General features: G+C 42.1%; 1 protein-coding gene across 1 annotated transcript in view; it reads right to left on the reverse strand.

Moving 5' to 3' along the window:
• ap5s1 (adaptor related protein complex 5 subunit sigma 1) overlaps positions 1-9,410 on the reverse strand; it is a 57,826-nt gene that overhangs the window by 47,579 nt on the left and 837 nt on the right. The gene's annotated exons all lie outside the window — the stretch shown is intronic.

Here is a 9,410-nt window from a genome sequence, read left to right on the forward strand (position 1 = left end):
GCAAAGATTGAATTTTAACAAATGAACTGCATGTTGGCATAGTTAAAGTCCTCTTAGTCTCTAACTAAAATGCAGACAAAATTCATTCTTGCTGGGGGTGTTCAGAAACAATACGAAAAACCAATTAAACGATGTCTCAACATTGACAAAAATAGTGACTAAGCAACCAGAAAAACAACGTTTCAACATTGACAAAAGTAGTGATTAAGCAACTAGAAAACGACGTTTTGGTGAGTCACTCACTCTGAATGTCAGATTTGATCACGTTATCGCGTCTGGTAACATTACCCTAACTAACGTCACCCCCCTTGGTCATGGGGCACCGCGAACACGGGTGAGGATGTCGCTCCATGAGCTAAAGTTAGGATGCCCTTGAGTAGTTTTAGCTGTTTGCGCAGCTGAAAGAGGACTTTAAGGTCTGGATTGGAATCCAGGTTGGCTTCAGGCAGAGTGTTTTTCTCTGGGTCAGTCAAGCACAGCATCATCGAGTTTATTGCAGGATCCAACTTCTGAAGTTGGATGATGTCTGGGTCAGTCAGCACGGGTTGTACAGAGACTGTTATCAGCCGGCTTGGCTGTAGCCTGTGCGCGTGTGACTGCCATTACCTCGGCTGTAGGTTGTACTGGCAGAGTTGCGAGCAGCCAGGAGGGGTCAAAGGACCTCTGAGGGCTGTCCACGGCTCCGTCCTTGATAGCTGGTTTATCTGTCCCCGACTACAGTACAGCATCTTTGGTGTGGGAACCTTGGATCTCTACACCTTCAACTACCAATGGTAGGTAGTATCCGGTGGACCCTGACTGTTTCAGCTCGCAGAGGAGGCTGACTTGTTCAGTCAGAGTCGGGTTCACCAGTTGGGTGTTTTTGGTTTCACATGCTTTTGAAGGATAACTTACCAGGACCGTGTTCTCTGCTGAGAGGTCCTCGGTGCCTTCTGCAGTGCCTGCTGTTGGGCAGTCTGTGACTGTCTCAGGAGGCATGAGTATTGGCACGGGTTTGCTCACTCTTGCCCACACTGTATGTTTACCATAATCTATAATCGCTTCAAAGCGATTTATAAAATCCTGGCCGACCAAAAATGGGAATGAGTCAACCGGAGACACATATACCGGGTGGTATAGTGTCATCTCGCCAACCTGCATGTGAACCATAGCTATAGCTGTTAGGGTTGTCTTCGCCTCTGCAAGGCCCTGCAGTCCTATAGCACATTCTATGAGAGGTATTCCCCTGTGAACACTATTAGCGGCAGTCCTGAGCTCCTCGAACAGTTTGGCTGACATAATAGTTATGTCGGCTCCACCATCCAGTAGACCGAGGGAAAAACTCAGATCGGTAAAACCCTCCACTCTGGAGATGGAAGCCAAGGTGGAGACGAGCATCTTTAGCTTGCCGGGCCCAGCTGCAGCCTCGTTCCAGTAGGATGTCACTGCTGGAAAGCGGGGCCAGATGGGGTCAGAGCGATGAGCCGGGGCGGAGCCAAACCTTCCCGCCAGATCATCCGATCGGGACAGAGGGAGTCATCTTCTGACAGTTCTTCTGACAGTGCTATCTAGCTGGCTGAAGAAAAAAATGGGAGCCGATTGCCCGGTCTCACCGTAATTTATATGGACCGGGGGTGGGGCCCACACAGCCGGTGGGCGCGGACTAAAGTTTTCAGTGCTGCGCGCGAAGGGATAAATCCACTAGCGATGGCCTTAAAGGGCGAAGCCTATACGAAATAGAACTCTCTCATTTTGACCAGTTCTGTTCCGGCAACTCTTTGTTCGGATCCGGCAGCTCCACCCCTAAAAGTCCAAAGTCATTGCGCATTTTTATTTTGATTATTTATTAAAAATACAACGAGAGGAGACATTTCCTTTAGCCCAGCGGACCCAGTCTGTGGAGTGGATGTTCCAGCCGCAGCACGCGCTCCTTCTAGAAGCAAGAGAGATGCCACGAAACTGGAGCAAGAGTGGAAAAGAGTTCAGTTCAGAACCATGAAGTGAGGGGTGGAAGAGGGGGGTGTTAGGACACCTGACAGAATCTGAGATGCTCATTCACACACAACGTGCTGTTCCTCTTCATAATACTAATGTTAATCAAGTGTTTACAAATGGAGGTAAATGTTGATGTTTAACAACCTGTTAAACTACACCAAAATACAAGAAATGGCATCTCTGTTATTCAAAATGTTCTGTGAGATGACCCAAGGACCCCCCCCCCCCCCCACACACACACACACACACACACACACCACCACCACCACCGCCTACCCACTGTTCTGGCATCAATCAGTTTACATATTAAGCCCTGCATATAACTGATTTTGATTAATCCCATCAATGAACATATAAACACCAATATACGTACGACTCTCTGAGGGTTTGGTAGTTCTCTCGGAGACGCTGAAAAGAGTCAGAAAGGAACCTACGCCGACGCTGATTTCATCATCAAGGTAGATGGTTCTATTTTCGACCAAGTGTACGGAGGCAAGCTGAGATCTGATGAAGCGTGCACGTTCTGGTCAAACAGATTAATTCCCTCACATATCTCTCTGTAAGATAACTCCATTTCATCTTAAAACTCTCCTCTTTCTCATAAAATCAGTACAGATATTTTAGAAATATCTGAAGCAAAGTCCTCGTTCACCGCCGAGTGATCGATGTCCCTTTTCTGTGAAACTTGTCTGTTATTATTTTCATATTTTGCCAAATTAATGTAAATGTTTGATGTTAAACTTTGATTCTGAAAATAAATGGCCGCATTCACTTTGATGGGTCAAAGATAAATAACGTCTCTCGTTACATTTCTGTTAAACTCAATGCACGACATTACACAGTCAGAAAGATGAGGAACTCGTAAATATTGTATGCATATATATCTCATATATAGTCATACTACATTTGGTGGCCCGTAAAGGCTCATAAATGACTGTGAATTCGTGTAAACATTGATTTTTTCATGTTGGCATGTTGAAAAAATAACAGTTTATCCGCTGTGTTACGCTGCATGTTTAAGCGTGTTGGTCTGTGAAGCTCAGTGAAGCTCACAGGAAGCTGAAATTGTGTCATTGAGTCTTTATAAAGCTGACATTGTACGCCTGTTATGTTAACTAAAAGCTGATGAGCTGTGGAAAACGTTGATTCTGTTTAAAAGTACGGAGGTTCTGCTGAAAGACCAGGACTGTGGTCCGGTTCTGTTGAGTTTGAACGAGTATTTTGAATAGATGGATAAACGTTTTAAAAGCTGAGCGCCGTCTCAGAACACAGTTAAGAGTTATTCGTTACAATTTTTAACAGAAAAAGTGCATTTTGACAGTTTAAAAGACGAAAAGCTGACAAACTATTTTCAGGCTAAATCTAGCATGCTGGTTGCAAACGTTCCCTGATTGGTTGAATATTGCTGTGTGGAGCGCTCTGATTTGCTGAGAAGGTTGACTGGCGTGGCTACGTCATCCCCTCTCAACCCTGCGCTGCTTTGCCATTGGTGATTTCAGTCACGTGACCCGGAAATGAAATTCGTTTTCATAGGGAAATAAAATCTGCTTTTTAAAGCTGAAAAGCGCCTTTAAAGTGATTTTGATACGCTGGCTAAGTGCTTCGAAGCATACTCGCTGAAATTTTGCCACGTTAGAGTTTAAAATCCGTCATAAAATGATGTTTTTAAACAACGCTAGCGATGCTAATTTTAAGCTAACAGCTAACGACTGGATGAATGACGTGTCACGTCACTCCCCCATGTCGGAAAGGAGCCTTCACTACGCTTAAAATCACTAAATAAAGCTGCAAATGTCCCATAAAACTCGTGTTCATGCATAACAGTCGTGCTTGTTGAAATTACGCCACGTTTACGCTTAAATTCGTTCAGAAATGTTGATTTTAACCGAGTTTAGCCGAAGCTAACTTTAAGCTAAGCGGCTAACAACAGGATGTCAACCGAACGTCACAGGAAGTCGTCATAGACTCCTGCTGAAAAAAGCTAAACACTACCCCCTCCTGGAGAAACTTAGATCGCAGTTTCACTTCAGTTTTAGGTAAAGAGTGAAATTAAACGTTTTTATTTTTCTGTAAGGCAATTTTTGAGTTAACAAACTTCCTCAAAGCTGAATAAACACTGTTATCTTGCATTTTAAAAGTTAAAAAAGGTATTTATGCAAAGAGCATTTACCAAAAAGATTTTATTCACTGATAATTCCTTATAAAGGTACAAAATAAAATTAGAAACTTTTTAAAAAGATACAGTTACAAATATTCACAGAGTTGAATAGTTTACTCATTTTGCTTGAAGGATAACACACGTTTAATTGCAAAATCACTAAATAAGAGTAAACTTATCAGGAAAAAGAGATTTTTCTGTTTAAGTTGCCACCTAAACAAATACATCTTCCTATTTAATTTTAAATAGAAGCTTGACAGGAGGACAGGAGTAAATACAGTTTTTCTGAGGAAGGACTGATTAATCCTGATACATCATCAACTGTTCTTTTTCTGTCCACCACTTAGTTCTATGAGTAACTGTTAAAATAGCAAATTTCTGGAACAGAACGGTTTAAAAAACGCTTTAAACTGATTTGCTTTGAGACTTTTAGAAAAATTGCAGGTTTATACAAAATTCAGTGCTTTAGAGTAAAATACACTAAAAAACAGCTTGGTAACTGATATCTGTTGAAAAATAAGCACAAAAAGTAACACTGCCAGAAGAGCATTTACTTAAATATTCATGAATTGGGGTAAAACCTGAGAAAGGTACCCACATTTGAATAAGTGACTTATAACAGTACTTCTGTGTAAACCCAAAGCTAAAATAAGTGTGAAAACTCATTGACTCGAATACAAATATTTACCTGTAAAATATCTGAAGCTTGCAACTGTTTTTAAACAGATAAATTGCTACACAGTGAAAAACATGACAAGTGTGTTAGGGAAAGATTTTGATGCTTATGGGATAAGGGACTGTTTAAAGAACGCGTTGAAGCTTCTGACAGATTCCTTATATCCATATGATAAACAGGCAGAGCGCATGAACCCAAAAGAGTTAGTGGACAATCTGAAGGAGGTTGCAGAAAGTGTGACCTCTACAGAAATTACAATGCCGAACTATGAAAAGCTGGCTAAAATTGCAATTTTGCTGAAAGAATCATTCTATACGGTTGTTGAGAAAGCTGATTACCTTGCAATAAGGTTAAACAGTGAAAAAGAGGTGGTTCAGAGAATTGAAGAACACTTCCTTCAATTTAAAAGTGAACACGAAATCCTCACAAAAAAACATTCTGAACAGATGTTTCAATTACAGCAAAATGCAAATGCAGAAATTGATTCGCTGAATAGCAAAATAGATGTGCTTAACAAAAAGCTGGAAGAACTCAGAATGGATAAACACATATTGCAACAGCTAAATATGCGTTTAGAAAGTGATTATCATACATCACAGGAACGCTTAAAAACATGTGAAGAAAAACTACGAGCGGCAACAAACAAGATTTCTGACGTGGGGCGAGTTGAAGACCGTGGACAGAGTCCAGGCCACCCACATACACCTCAGAAAGACGTTGTTACACTTCCTGCTCTTAATCCACCCTCACATAAAGTGGTAGGAACAGACCTGAACAGGCCTCCTCCACCAAACATGCAACAGAGTGCATGGCAACTTCCTCTTTCAATGGATGTTCTGTTAAAACTCTCAAAATATGTACAACGTTTTGTACCTGAACCGATGGGTTCAACTGAAACAAAAGCGTATCTCAAAGATCTGGAGTTCAGATTGAGATCTTATCCTAATGCTATGGTAGAAGATAAGATCAGTCTGATACGGCTCACTTCAGACAGAGAGGTGTATGCCTTCATCGAGCGTCTACCTGATGCAACAAGAAGGGATTACAACCTTCTGTGTGAAGCTTTGATCAAAGAGTACGACCCCTGCACAGGACCTGCTGGTTTCCCAGCCGCTGACAAGGTCAAGCAGGGAAAAAATGAACATCCAAGAGTTTATTACAAAAGAATCTTCCAAGCTTATTTTGGTTACAGAAATGAAACCGGAATGGAGGAAGAAGAAAATTTTGAATTTGTTTTCAGCAAAAATCTCCACACTGACATACGCATGTCAGTACAAATTATGGCAAATTTCAGAGAAAAATCCATAAATGAGATTAAACAGTGTGCTGTGAATGTGTTTGAGGCACGTTCTCATGCTAAGACGCCCATAGAGGTGTTTCCTGGTATAAAGGTTAAACCCCACTCCCTAGAAATGGAAGGAAGGCGTGCGACGCCACCTCCTCCTCAGACAGGCGAGAAAAGGCAGTATTTTCAGACTAACAAACCGCATAATGAAGGTGCACGCTGGGACAAAAAGGCTCCTCTTTCAGAGGATGAACGTGATTATCGTACATGGGACATGCGCAGGACGCAAGAATATGGGATCCAAGAGGACCCATATTATCATGGGAAATCCGAAGAGGAACCCCCAAAAGACGTACCTAGCCGCCTCCCACCTCGGACGAAACGTACCGAGGCGAAAAAATCACAAAAGTTCCAGGAACAAGGCCCTAAACCTCTGAGCTCGGAAGAGACAGAGGAAATGCAAAGGTTTTTAGACACTTTGATACACGCTGAAATGGGAACCCAACCAGGAGCACAATGTAGTGATCTGATCGCTACTAACTCTGAAGGCGCGACTGACAACATTACAGATGTCGGTGAAACACACCGAGACATTGCTGTTATTGCCTCCAACAACCCCTCATCGGACGAAGGGGGGATAAACTCACACACAAACGATGATGAGTCATCGCAAACTGAAAACTCAGAACCTGACCTTCATGATTTTGAACTAGGCATCCCAGTTCTGGGAGGACTCCCAGATAACCTGGTACCGAGTCAAGAAGCTGGGCCAGTATGTTTCACGAAACCATCACAGGCCATCGCTCTTTTCTCAACCAATGATGTTGACCAAGGACCTCAAACCTATGGTGCCTTGCCCATAGACAGGTCCGACGACTCAGAAAAGGATTCGTTGGAGCTCCCTGATATAGAAATTATTATTTTAATGCTTTTATGTCAATCTAGACCTATATTACACTTATTTAAACACACTTATACAACGTGTTATTCACATATTAGGGATTGTATTTTGTATTATGTTTTCAAACATATACTTTGTGTGTGTGTGTTGCTTATAATATTTAGGCACTCTTTGATGGTTTCCAGAAGGGACGAGGAGTGCTCTTTAGGAATGCTTTAATAAGCGTTAGGAGTGCTCTTGACCTGGAAGCTTTGGCCCGCTTTTACGGTCACAGGCGCTCCTTACTGGATGAGCCATCGCTTTTGATGATGGTTTAATTAGATCCGTTGTTCTGGTAACCATCAAACTTGCTTTGATCTGCTCTCACGCGATCAGGGAAGCCTTTATAAGAAATGTATCAGACAACAGAGAGTTGGGAGTCCTGGTGTGGATCAGCACGCGCTGAATGCCATGCACCAATTTTGATGTGATTCTTCTTTACCTGGGTCGAAAACGACTTCCCGGCCAGTGTCACGGTGAGAAGTTATTTCATATCAATCTGTGTGTTAAGAGTGTACATGTTTTTTGCTTGGCTGTTCTCTGTGGCAGGATAATAAAGGACACTAATTTATCCTAGCAGTAACAGCTTCTGTCATTTTTTCCATCGTCTGAATATCTGTGCCGACCGTTTCACGAGCCCTTTTGATAAAGAATTTCACAATACACTCCCCATGGAGCAAGAACCCTCATCAGTCTCATCGCAGATTGAACAGGTGGTCGCTCAAGCCGACACTCTGACATCTGATGAAGAAAGAGACAAACTTCGCCAAGTTCTTTTAAAATATGAAAAGTCAATTTCAACTGACCCAGACATCATCCAACTTCAGAAGTTGAATGATCCTGCAATTAACTCGATGATACTGTATCTGACTGACCCAGACAAATACACTCCATCGGAAGTCAAACTGGATTCCAATCCAGACCTAAAAGTCCTCTTTCAGCTGCGCAAACAGTTAAAACTACTCAAGGACAACCTAACTTTAGCTCATGGAGCGACGTCCTCACCCGTGTTCGCAGTCTCCCATGACCGAAGGGGGGTGACGCCAGTTAGGATAATGCTACCAGACGCGATAACATGATCAAATCTGACATTCAGAGTGAGTGGCGCACCGAAACGTTGTTTCCTAGTTGCTTAATCACTGCTTTTGTCGATGTTGAAACGTTGTTTAACTGGTTGCTTAGTTACTACTCTTGTCGGTGTTGAAACGTTGTTTAGTTGATTTTGGTATTGTTTCTGAAGGAAGAATGAATTTTGTTGTGTAGTTAAGTTAGAGACTAAGAGGCCTTTAACCATGCCAACATGCAGTTCATTCACTAAATTGCAATCTTTGCGGAGTCAATGTATATTATTGCTACCTTGAGTACCATAATCTACATTGATCTCACAACGCTTAAGCCGAACCTACTCGAACAATTCTATTCGGGGGGATAGCTAATTCTTTTTGATAAGTCTCGCCATAGACTTCCAAAACATTTATGGGAAAACCAAACACCCAATCTCAAGTCGTTCGTCTAAAAGACAACAGACAATTACACCAAACTATATTTTACCATGTAAAGCTAACTTAAACCAAGTTAGAAATGGAAAAATAGTTTGGAACACTTTTCTATAGGCATAAACCCCTGTAGTTACCCCTTTTCAGCATTTTCCACCCCTTAACTGGTAGTTGTAGCTGTTCCCAACCATAATAGCTTACACACCAGATGCATATAGTTTAAGGCCTTATGTAAAATCCCCTTCATAAGCCCACCTTAAACCACATAATTGCATGACACATTGAACCAGAACGGCACAGGCTGGACGTCGCTGGAGACAACCTTCGCTGGAGGCGACCTGCAATCCTGACGTTGGTCTCCACTCTTCATCCAGTGGCCGCTTCTTCAGTTCAATCCAAGGGTACCCCTCTGTATGCTGATTAATCAACACTTCCAATCGCTGTGGATTTACCGTTGTGGATTATATGACTTTTTCCAATGGATTACAGACTCTGTTTCCAAGGGGTTAAAGCATTGCTACAATGGAATTATCGAGACGATATGGGATTATAATCAACACAATGGAATACCAAGAACATTGTGGAATTACCTTGACTTTGTTTCCTTGCTGGATTACTTCTGACTTTGGTCTTCCTTGCTGGATTACTTTTGACTTTGGTCTTCCTTGCTGGATTACATCAAGCTCAAGGACATTTGAAGGTCTAAGTTCACGGTTGGAATTCATCCCCATGGACAGGTGATGATTTCCAAAGGGGGGACTGTAGTGAACCAGATGACCTCAAATCTACCAGATGGACAGAGACTGTTATTTTCATTGATCTGAATAAGTCTGGGCCATCTGATGACTTTCTTTCTTGAATTAATCAAGCAGAAAAGACAA

This window comes from Nematolebias whitei, chromosome 21, assembly GCF_014905685.2.
Source record: "Nematolebias whitei isolate Nwh7 chromosome 21, NemWhi1, whole genome shotgun sequence".
NCBI lineage: Eukaryota > Metazoa > Chordata > Actinopteri > Cyprinodontiformes > Rivulidae > Nematolebias > Nematolebias whitei.